This window comes from Dinoponera quadriceps, unplaced genomic scaffold (assembly GCF_001313825.1).
Source record: "Dinoponera quadriceps isolate SergipeBrazil2010 unplaced genomic scaffold, ASM131382v1 scaffold3386, whole genome shotgun sequence".
NCBI lineage: Eukaryota > Metazoa > Arthropoda > Insecta > Hymenoptera > Formicidae > Dinoponera > Dinoponera quadriceps.
In genome coordinates, this window is record NW_014557714.1 from 736,633 (window position 1) to 748,730 (window position 12,098).

Below are 12,098 nucleotides of genomic sequence, written 5' to 3' on the forward strand. Positions count from 1 at the left end.
CGCACGGATATGAAAAATTCAACACGGCGGCTTTAACGGGGACCTTCAACGCAGGTATACAAAATGTTTTTCACCGTGCAAGTGTAGCGGCGATGGCGGCGGGGTAAAGGTTAAATAATTCTGGCGACTCCCGCCACTTGACGTTACCACACAACAGGTATTAAAAGCTTCGATCCGTTCCCCGTTCGTCGTGTCCGCCTCCTGAATTAATTATCGCGCGATTTATTAAGAAGATTTACCGCGATGCGTTGAAGTAATCGGCGAGCGGGCGCGTATCGCCGATTAATTTCACGATCTTTCAATTGAAAAATAACCGTCGCGGATTATGCGAGGGGGGGGCTTGTTATTACGCCAGTTTAGATCAATAGACCGCCGCGTACGCCGCGTTGCGGCGACGGGGCGCGGGGGTGGCGGGAATTAGCGCTTCGAAATTAATCGACTTTTGCGCCGCTGATTTTCGGCGCGCCGTGAGGAACGATATTAGCCGCTCGTTACCGGCGGTGTCATAAGTTTCATTCCGATAACGACCGACGCTCATTTACGAACGTATCGCGTAGCGCGTCGTTAAGATTATATCATCTCGTCCAGCGCAGCCGCCAAATAAAAGAGTCGTATGGACTGTGCGTGCGTGTGTGTGCGCGTGCGTGCGTGCGGGCGTGTGCGCGAGAGTTACAACACCGCCGATCGTAATTTCGACGACGCGACGGCGATATGAAAAAGTGACTCCTGCAAAATTAATTAACGCGAGCCGATCTGGCCGCGGCGATCTGCTCGCGTTTGCCAGCCTCGCGAGCGAGTTATCGACGCGCGTGATTGTTATTAACGCGATATTGCGTGTGCGACACTTAATAATCGGAGTCTATTGCAGCCGACAGTGGCTCTTACTCTCTCTCTCTCTCTCTCTCTTTCTTTCTCTTTCTCTCCTTCTTTTTCTCGCTCTCGCGAAACGATACGATCCGGCGGAGAGATCGTCACGCGGTTCACGCGCGTTTCCGCCAGCTTGATGACGTTCACCGCCGCGCGATCTGATTTCCATCGACTGCGTACGCGAGTTGAAAGTTGAGCTTCCGGGTGAGAAATTTCGGGAATGTGAGTCTTAATTGATCGCGTCCGGGAAATCGATTGCAAGACAGAACGAGGGGGGGGGGGGATAAATTCGTTCGCACGAGAATCTCTACTTTAAGTTGGAGTTAAAGATTCGCTCTTGTGTGAGTGGCGAGTGGCGGGACTTTCTCATTATCACTTCGACGGGGTTTTCACTTATTTTGAGCGAGATTTTACTCCGGTGAATTTGGGGAATGTAAATCGTAATTAACGGCTGTATCGTTAAGGATGAATTAAAAATGGAAGGGAAATTTAAGACGATGAATAAATGCAATTTGAGACGCGTGAACTTTTTACCTCACTTCGCCGACACTCTGTTGACCCCGCAAGTTAACTTTCAGACGCAATTGACTAGTTTATGTTCTCTAAATTTCTGCGAAAATATACTTGAAGCGGGAGTGGGAGTACCGCCGTTAGGAATCGCAAGAGTGAATCAACTCAAATGTAGAGTGGATACTTAATCCATACAAATACCATCCAACCCATGCAAGTACCTCAATCCATTAGAGTAAATTTGATTCTTCGGCTCTCGGTTGGCCCTGCAGTCGACTTTTTACGCGCAATTAATTACATCTTCCAACGTCTAAGCGAACATTTTCTGAGATATTCCACATCTCATTCTGAAAAATATCGGGATAAAAATATCTTGCAAAGCATCTTTCAATAATCTCAATCTTGCCCCAGTACTTTTATGCGCAGAACGAACAGAGGAATTGATTTGTGTTAAGAAACTATATGACTATATCTAAAAAGAAAATGGAGATAATCTCGAAATGATCTTGAATAATAGACTATGCAACAAAGTTAAGATCACCAACCTTGTGCCCCCTTCAAACCCTACAACTTTTGTCTAAATCATTTCTTTATCATTGCTTCTTCAAGATATTCTACTACTTCCAATAAAACGGGACCCTCTTTATGCAAAGTGTTTCTCAAGTACTCAGCCGTACTCAAGGGAGCGATTCTTTGCTGAGGAAGCTACAGTTACATTAAAATCTACACGATGTTTCGAAGCATCGCATACACCTTTCTTTTTAATCACTGCTTGTGGAAATGGTGACGATAAGCCTCGGTCTTTGCCACGCCAGACGTTCCCGGGCGGCCCGAGCTCGTTTAACTTCTAGGATTCTTCCGAGCCGACTAACCGACCGACCGGCGTGCGTCCGCGGCTTCTCGATTTCAGCGTTCTCGTGCCTAACGGCCGCGGTCCAATTGCGTCGTAAAGCATTTAGCCGACGGCCCGTACGACCCCGCCGCGGCATTACGTACAATTTTCTTCGCATTATACCTAATTGACCGGCTGATGTCAGTGCGTTCCGTCCCGGCCCGTTCCTCCTCTCTTTCCTAAGCGTATCGATCGTCGGAATTACAGTGCGATTATACGGTGCATCCATATCGCCGGCACGATTTACTACCGCGCTTCGTTTGTTGCTTTCGACGGCGAAGGGGGGGGGGGCAAATTACCGACGTTGCGCGAGACGGACATCGTCTCGGCCTGATAAATAATGCACTACGGTCTCGCGTCTCTTCCGCGATATTTTTCTCCACACACCGAGGAATATTCGCGCTTGAGCCTCCCTCGAGGAGCAAGTGGCCCCTATCAGCGATGATTTAGCGACAGACGGAATCGGGGATGGAGGGAGAGAGAGAGAGAGAGAGAGAGATATACGCGTAATCTACCCGACACGCCGGATGGATTACGTTTAATGCTCATTGCGGATTTACTTGCTCGCTCCAATCAATCACGGAGTCAGAGACGCTCTGAATAATTCAATCGGCCGGCGGAATGAAAGCCGACGACGTGGCCGCGCTTTGTGCCGCGCGTACGCGCCGCTCGTATCAGCGTCCAATCATTGCTGGCAATCGCGTGCTCGCGGACGATTTATCATCAGCCCCCGAGACAAGAGAAAGAGGCAAGGAGGAGGGGGAAAGAGAGGCGAAAAAAAGATATACTTGAGGGACAAATACTCCGCGAGCGCGTCAGTACGCCTTATGTAAACTTAATTAATAAACTGCACGCCGGCGCCAAGTCCACGGTACTCCATCAAGCGATAATCTCGATGCGAGCGGCTGAAAACGAGAAAGGCACGAGACCGGCTTCTTATCGGCCGGTGTTATCGTCCCGAACTTCGTTCCCGAAAAGCCGGCAGATCGATCCACTTTCGAAAGGGAGTAATGCAGTTTTAACGAATTCCTCCGGCATTTAATTAACCGTTGTCGCAATATCGATTTAGAAGTGCGATTTCTTTCATTCAAGATGACCGTTCGTGGTAAGTTGAAGAAAATGGAAAAGGAGACGTCTAAATTGTTGAATCGTTTATTTCTACTCGACAATAGTGCTGTCGATTTCCTTGACTTTTGTCACATGCCATTGGTCCTCATTTATAACAGAATCGTCATCATCTGAGTCTTTAAGCTCCTTTCGATTAACTTCCCTTTATTTTCTTCTTCTGTATTTTTTATTTTACGTATTTTATATATTTTATGTATTCATTATTGTAAATTTACAGTTTAGGATTTTCCTCCGACCAATTGCGTAGAATTTTGTACCAAAGGAATAATTTCCCATAAGATGATAATAATAAAATAAAATAAAAATACGCTGAAAGAACAAGTAGTTTTAATCTTAATTACAAATTTATTTATTTATTTATTTATTCGTTTATGGGGAATTATATCTTTGGCATCTCAAATATAATTAGCAATTGATTACGCAATCTTCAAAAAAGCTGTATTAAGGTTAGAAGAGAAGAGAAAAAAAAATGCATAGGGGAAGATAAAAAGAATCGTAGTTCTTTTTGGCGTCGATGATATTTTTTATTGTTCCCAGAACAAGCAACATTATGCATATGAGGTTCTCATCAGCAACACTATAATATATAGGGAAAAATATCATTCTACTGCTGAGAAAAATGGTACAAGTTTTTTTCAAACATTTTTTTCTCAACGCACTCACTCGACGATTCAAAGGGGGATAATTTGCGTTGCACGAGTGAAAAGTCGCTCGAATTTGAGCGTCCTTTGGCCGCTTTTCGAGTGGAATTTCGCTGGAAGGAAACGAACGACTCGTAAATAATTCGAATCGGCGAATCGGGAACGCGCGATCGCCGTGATCACGCATGGAGGAAATAAGTTCTGCCGAAACAGCAAATTGTTCGTTAATATGTAAAGTGACAGAGAAAGGAAATGTTACATGGAAAAAATAATTTTGCCGTTGTAGCAAAACGTTGTCGCGACAGCAATAAAATTTAGCTGGCATAATCCAATTATTTTGACGTCCAGTAAATAGCAATTAATATTCTTATCGAATCTTTCTGCTGTCCAAACAAATTTTTTTGCTGTCACTATATTAACAAACAATTTGCTATTCCAGCAAAATTCTTTCTTCCGTGCGACAGAGCGAGTGAGGGGGAGAGAGAGAGAGAGAGTGAGAGAGAGAGAGAGAGAGAGAGAGTGCGACACACACGCTTATTAAACTGATATTATTATAAATAGTCGCAGTGTAATAACGCGATATCACGGTGCATTATCGCGACGGGCCGTTGATCAAAGAAAACATTAAAGGCGAAACCGCGAGCCGCCACTTACTCCTTTTAACGAAGTGCATAATTAAAAGCTACGGTCTACACACGCGGCTTTAGATCCGTTCGCGCGAGCGAACGAGCGAGCGGGCGGGCGGGCGGAAAAAGAAAGTGTGACAGAGTAACTTTACTTTGTGCCTATTCATTCACATCCTCGATTACATTGCGCTTGCATGTCCACGTGTGCCGGGCGCGATATCGCTGGTAAAATCTAATTAATCGGCTAAGAATACTCGCGTGAAGCTTGTCGGGGGAACGAATCGCTGGTGTAACGTGACAAGCGCGAGCGGGCGAGCGGACGAGCGCGTAAATGTAGCGCTGAGAGCTGCGGCCGAGAGAATAAAGCTCGCGGTAAACACGATCGCGCGAGATCTCGCGGCGTATCGCTCCCGTGTACGTTCTTATCAGTTTCCATTTGAGCCGTGTGCAGTGAAAAAGATTCTTGTCATCAAGCGCGCGCGCGCGCGCGCTCGTCCGAGTCTCGGTTTCAATTCGTATACGCGAATAGGTCCGAATTGCCCTCGAGTTTTCTTCGACCGGCCGATCCGTAGATCAAATTCGTCCTGTGGTTTTAAAGTATCCGAAAAAATATCCCCCTTTCCCCATTTCTCCCCGGATTTCTTCCGCTTCTGTCCCGAGACCGCAACGATTTCTTTTGGAAAAGTTCACACACGTTCGGTGAAAATTTGCCGTACTTACTTCTCTCCGATAAAACTAACGGTATTGCAAACACTTGATCGCCTATTTGATCATTTGAATACCTCGCGGAGAGAAATATTTTTCTCGCTAGCACAGCAAATTGTTAATTACCATAGTGACAGCGGAAAAAATCTGTCGGATAGCAAAAAGATATATTTTCAACAGCAAAGAGATTTGTTAAGAGTATTAATTGCTATCTGCTGGCCATACGGACAGCAAAATAAATTGGCTGCGCCAACTAAATTTAATCGCTGTCGCAACAACGGCTTTGCCACAACGACAAAATTATTTTTTCCCCATGCGGCAAATCTTTTTGCCGTTCCCATAGTGACTGACAATTTTCTGCGTCGGCGAAATTACGTTTTCCCCGGTGCCTATTTAGTCAACCTTAATATTGATATCGGGTTTACCGTTCATGAGTGAAAAGTCGGCTCGCGGGACCGACTGGAACGAAACGCGGGATAAACCCAACGTAGAACGCGGCGGGAAGGTTAAACGCCGCGACGAACGAACGAACGAACAAACAGAGCCGCGTTCCATTCGCGAGATATTGCGCGCACGAAACCGCGCGCCGTTCCGCGAGGCGTCTCGCACGGGGGCGGCCGATCGGCTGCCGATGGAATTTCCGCGTACGCAATCCGCTCTCGCTACGCTCCTGTCGATATATTCCTCCTCATAACAACCGGCTATCAAGCGGCACGCTAACGTACATACACCCGACACCGGCGTCGACGACCCCCGTAAAAAGAGGCTAAAAACGGCAGAAACGGCTGGAAGAAAAATGAACGGAACGCGAGATCGAAACGCGCCCAACAACAAACACTCGCACGTCACAGAGAGAGAGAGAGAGAAAGAGAGCAATGGCGCTTCGCGGATCGAAGAATCCGCGAGAAATCGCGTCGTGGCCGATCGGCTTCCCAGTTGCGACGGAAAAATAAAAAGAGAGAGAGAGAGAGAGAGATCCGTCCTGTCGAATTTGGAAAGAATGATCCTCCGAGTTTTCGAGAGTTTCGAGACACGAGAGAGACCGCGAGAAGCGAGTAAAGTGAAACCCGCGTTAGTATCGAGTGAGAGAAAGAGAGAGAAGATTCCAGACGAAAAATATGTGTGCTATAATGTATTCTATTCAAACGGTAATTACTGCATAATTTTTGTATGCTCCCTCTCTCTCTCTCTCTCTTTCTCTCTCACTTTCTCATCTCTCTTTCTCGCTTTCTCACTCTCAGTCGCTATCTCGTTCCATTGGTTTTCCTCGTTTCTCGTTCTGGTTCTTTCGTACGAGCCGCGCGGCAACACCCGTAAATCTATCCACCACACAGGTAATCGCTGTTTGCCGGTGTCAAGCGTAGCCCGACGTTGAATTCGTCGTTGATAGACGATTATCGTTACCGCCGCCGTGCGTCGATCCGCAATCACAACCGAACGAACCCTGGCATTAGCGGACCATTCAGCGCCGCACGCATGTTTGGGGTCAACCGATTACGGTATTCCTTTTTTTCCGCCTCCCGCGCGCTTGTTTTATTCTCCCTTTTTTCCCTCGTGTTCACCGGTTTTCCCGGTGTTTTTTAGGACGCGAGTGAAACAAAATAAAGCGATTATGGGCAGCAACTATTTCGCGATGTGCAAATATATATTTCGCAAATTTCACAATAACAAACATTTCGCGAAAACACTGATATTCAGGTTTCGATGAAATATTACTTATTTCGAGCAATTTTGAAATAAATGCGCACGAATAAAACAACATTCGCAGCGTCATCAATTTTTCCTTCTGCTTTTTTTGTTCTCTTCCTCTCTCTCTCTCTCTCTCTCTGCCCCTCCCTCATTCTCCCCTTTCCCTCTCTTTCCGTCACGGTTCGGAGCGAATATCCACACACGTGTAAAGCAGAATTAAACAATTTATGAATTTAATAAGCGGACGAATAATAAAACAAGCGGCGCGATATCGCGTGCAGAATCGCGAAAATTTTACACCGGGTTTCGAAGCGCGCGAAAAATTCTTACGTTTTTTTTAATATCCGACGCGACACGGCGCGGAAAAAATATCAATGGCGATTCACGCGCGTTTCGCCAATTAATTCGCGTGCCGCGGCCCCGACTCGATCGCCGCTAGTTAACCGTGCGATACGTGATCCGGAAAGAGCTAATTTGTTCGCGCTACGAGCGGGAATACCGACGCTATAATCGCCGCCGCGCATTGTTGAGAAACGCGACGGGAAAAGAGCACACGGCTCGGCGAGGGAGAACCGCGAAGCCGGTATTCACCGTGTGGAATCTCCCAAGCATCGTCCGGCAACAATCGAACGGTACTCGGGCGATATTAACCCTTTTAGTGCCGGAGGCCGATATATCGGCCCTCGCTGCACTGGCGAAAAGTGCCAGAGCCGATATATCGGCCCGCACCTTGTAGCGCTTTACTATTCGCATTGCGAGAGATCTCTATCTCAAAATAAATTTATAATACGTTATAAATAGTCTAATTTCATTACGAGAGAATGAAAATAAATAATTTTTAAATATTGCTTTTCGTTTGGTTTTTATGAGCCTTTTACCAAATCCTAGTAAAATCGTAAAATTCGGCCGGTTATCTTCGCATAAGCACCTCTTTTTCGCCCGGCATTAAAAGGGTTAAGGGACGTTCGAATCGCCAAAACAAGTCTTAACACGGAACGCAACTAGGTTATTAATCCCAGGTACAGGTGAACTAAACACAGTCAATGGCAGCACTTTCATCTCGGCAACGTTCGCGACAGGCCCGTATTCAGTAGCGATAGAGTTTGTTTCTTGGTTTCCTTCAGAATTAGCGTTTAATCCCCGGAACGAAAATTCTTTCACATGCGTATCCGATATCAAATTAGTTTCTCAGTTTTTCAGAATTGGCCTTTAATCGTCGGAAAAGGTAATTCTTGCTCGACAATATCCATACCCAATGGCGGAATTCGTTTCTTAATTATTGAAAATTCGTCTTCGATTCGCAGATAAGAGAAATTTCGTCTCGACCAACTTCGCAAGATATCTGTATCCGAGAGCGGAATTTGCGTCTTAGTTCTTTAGAATTCGTTTTTAAGAAACTTATTGAATATTTGATAGAAAATAACTTTTTTCACAAGAAATTTCGCAATGATCTGTATCCGACGGAGGACTTCGTTTCTTTAGAATTGGTTTCTAATTTCCAAAACATAAATTTCTCTCTACCGAATACTGGCTATATTCTATATTCGATCGAGAACAAAGCGCCGCGATCTTTCCGCCACTGACTAGACGCACCGTTGACTTATTATTCACAGTTCTTAGTAATTCTATAGTTTTAAAGTTTCGGAGAAAACCCGTACTTTTCCCCATTTTTCCGCGGATTTTTTTCCGTTTCTTATCCTCTTTACGCCCAAAAAAGTCAATACAGCGGGCTTTAATTGAACGCACGTGGAAACTTGCCAAACGAATTTCCCACCCTTAAGAGCAGAAACCGAAGAGATCCGCGAGAAAATCGGGAAGAAACGTTTGTTTCCCCGAAACTTCCGCGGGGAAACACTCAAAAACAATATAACAATCATTATTCACCCGATTGTCCGGAAAAAAAAGCGCGAACGATGTGAGACAAACCGATGTCCGTCCGCTGGGGGAGCTGCGGGACGGGAAAAATTCCAAAGAGAAATGCGATACGGTACAGTAGTAAGCTTCCCATAAAGTAGCGAGCTAATTGCCCCGGGTGTTAAGGCCCTTCAGCCGGTGATATCCGGACCGGGTAGGAATCGTCGGGCGAGAAGGTGGAAGCGGCGTTTCCTTACGTCGGCTTTCGCCGCGGCCAGTAGTTAGTGTGCGCGCCTGGTCAGCCGCGCGGCCGGACCGCTTAAGACGCACGCGGCTGTTAACCCTTTTGCGTCCGACGACCTGCGGTCGCTCTCCGCCTCTCTCTCTCTCTCTCGTTCTCCCCGGAGTTTACCCTCGCTCCGCAACTACTCCAAGAGTGGCAGTCACCGGCTCCCGCCGGTGGCTGAACGATATAAGGCATCGCTTCGCTTGGCGCGACGCGACGAGATGCGACGCGATGCGCGTACAGCCCGACTGTTACTCTCGCGCGCGACCGTCCTTCGATTCACCTGCCTACCCTCACGCCGAGCGGGCGACCGACCGACCGTCCGTCCGTCCGTCCCTCCTACGCTTCACGGCGTTGCCCCCTCTTCTCCCGCCCCTGAGTCCTTCCCCCTCCACCGAAATCGATGCTACTCGCGGATCGCGACTTCAGTCTGCGACTGGCAACCGCGCGTGTAACATCGTTCCTTCCTGTTCCCTCTCCGGACCGCGCGCGCGCCCGTCGCTTTCTCTCGCCCGTTGCTCTCGCCGCGAGAGAGAGAGAGAGAGAGACAGAGAGAAGAAGAGAGCGGTCCGTTTGCGCCTCGAGGCACTCGGAATTCTCTTCTTTCTTTTTTTCCCCCCCCCCTTTCTTCCCGCCCTTTCCGACAGAGGAGAGTCGGCGGGAAATTCGTCCCGTCCGCGCTTTCCCTGCGAGACGACGACGCCGTCAGCGGATTTCCGGCTGGTGTGCCCGCTTGGGACGGTTTCGGGGGAAGGGGGTGAGAGAGAGAAAGGTGGATAAGATGAGAGCCGATGTCGTGTCGACGATGATCCAACGCCAGCGGACGCACCGCCGTCGAGCCTTATCGGAGCGATCTTGAGGCGGTCGGATGTGCAGCGACGCGCGGAGGATAACGACGACGCGGGACGACGGGACGACGCCGGCGGAATCGCTCATTCGGTGCGTAGAAATTTATGCTTTCCGCCTAACCGCCCTCTTGCCCTCTCGGGCAGCCTCCGAGAGTCCGGCCGCCGCGGGGTGACGTGCGTTTGAACGGACTCGCGCGCGCGCGCGCTCTGAAAATTATCAGCTCGGCCGAGACGCGCATCGAGAAGCGGACGGAGTTGCGCTCGTTTCCTCGGGGGTCCTACGGTGTGTCGTCACGTAGGACGTGCCGACCTCTACGGAACGTCCGACGGAGCCCCGCTTCTCGGCCCGGCGGTTTCCACGGTAAAGAAACTCCCACGGTTCTCGTGAAGAAATTTCTCCGAGAGCCGTCGCATCTTCTTGGTGAGCGCGCGCGAGAGCGAGCGAGGTGGGCTCTCGATAATGAAAATTCGAGATGAAAATTCGATACGCACGGGTGAGCGGAGGAACATTGTCCGCGCGCGATCATAACTCGCGGATCTCACGAGAACGCCTAAAGAACCGTTCACAATGGCCGTAGGGTATGCGGTAAGACGTAAGCAGTGAGCTAATCGACCAACCATAGTCGATTATGCTTACTGTAAGAATCCAATTGGTCAATCGGCCTGGTGCCTGCGTCTTATCGCTTACTTTAAGCGGTGTCTATAATAAGAATTTAAGTCGTAAGGTACGAACATAGAAAAACGTAAAGCAGTAAGATGCAAATAGTAAGCGAATTGATTGATCATAATCAACTATTGTCCTTATGCTTTGGGAATAATCGACCGTGGTTGGTCAATTTTCTTGCCGCTTAAATCTTACTGATTAAGCTCTAAGCCTTGAGCCAAAAGAAATTGACAAGTCACAGTCAAATGTGAGGAGAATAATCGACTGTCCAATTTTTTACAACTTAAGGCTTAAAGTTGAACCTTTTGTCCACAACTTTGCTTCGAGACGTAAACGGTAAGCAAATTTACCAGTCACAGTCGTTTATTAAAAGAATAATCGACTCCGGTTGATCAATTTGCTTACGGCTTAAGGCAAAGTTGCAGACAAGGCTTAAGTCTTACTTTAAATTCTCATTATAACTTTACGACTATTGCAGACGGCCTTTAAAACGGGATCTACAGTGAGAATTTGAGTCGTAACATTTAAGAAATTGACCGATCATAATTGACTTTTCTCTTATAATTCGACCGTAATTGGTCAATTTCTTGAGTCTCACGTCTTAAGTCCTCATTGTAGACCTCGCTTAAGCCTTGGTGCACAACTTCGCTTCAAAGTGTAAGCAGTAAACGAACCGACCAACCACGATCGATTATTCTTTCGGTAAACGACGGTCACCACTCAATTTGCTTACGTGCTCACGTCTTACGTCCGTTTCTACCATCATAACTCAAATCTAACCGACGATTAACTCAACCGAACGGACCGATCGGCTCAGCTAATCGGTCAATGCGATCGGTCAGTTCCGTCGGGTTACTCGTCGATCAGATTTAAACTATGACGTTAGATACGGGCATTAAAGCAAGGATGTGGACCAAGGCTGAGGAAATTATAACCAGTAGAAATCGAGCGTCGCTTGTTGCCCGTCGCCGTCAGTGTCCGTGACCGCGGCTAGTAGATGAACACGCGATTAGTCGGGCGCTCGGTCGGCCCCGTCGCGGACGAGTTCCACTTGGCGTCGAGGAGACCGAATCTCCGGTGGAGCGCGCGGAATCGCGCGTAAATTCGCGGATTAGCGCGTAAAAGAGGAGAAAGAAGAAGGGGAGGGGGGGNAGGGGAAGGAAAAGCGGTCGGCTGTACCAGGCGGCGGCGACGGTCGCGGTAAGTGGACGAGTGCGCGATTGGTCAGCCCAGGTCGGCTTTGCCGCGGACGTTTCGGTGACAGTTTCCATTAGGGCGAACCGTAATACCCCGACAAGTCCGCTGGCGGCGGGCTCTCTCGCACGTCGCACCGCAAGAAATTTCATTCCTCTGTCACACATACCCCCCTAACCCCCCCCCCTTTCCCA

At 48.0% G+C, this 12,098-nt stretch overlaps 1 protein-coding gene across 1 annotated transcript in view; it reads left to right on the forward strand.

The window, feature by feature from the left end:
* The first annotated feature begins 9,656 nt into the window (after window positions 1-9,656).
* The window catches only part of LOC106749404 (discoidin domain-containing receptor 2-like), a 191,219-nt gene continuing 188,777 nt past the window's right edge, over window positions 9,657-12,098 (forward strand). Inside the window, exon 1 of the mRNA XM_014628806.1 lies at window positions 9,657-10,137. The gene's annotated coding sequence lies outside the window, so the exon portion shown is untranslated. The remainder of the gene's footprint in view (window positions 10,138-12,098) is intronic.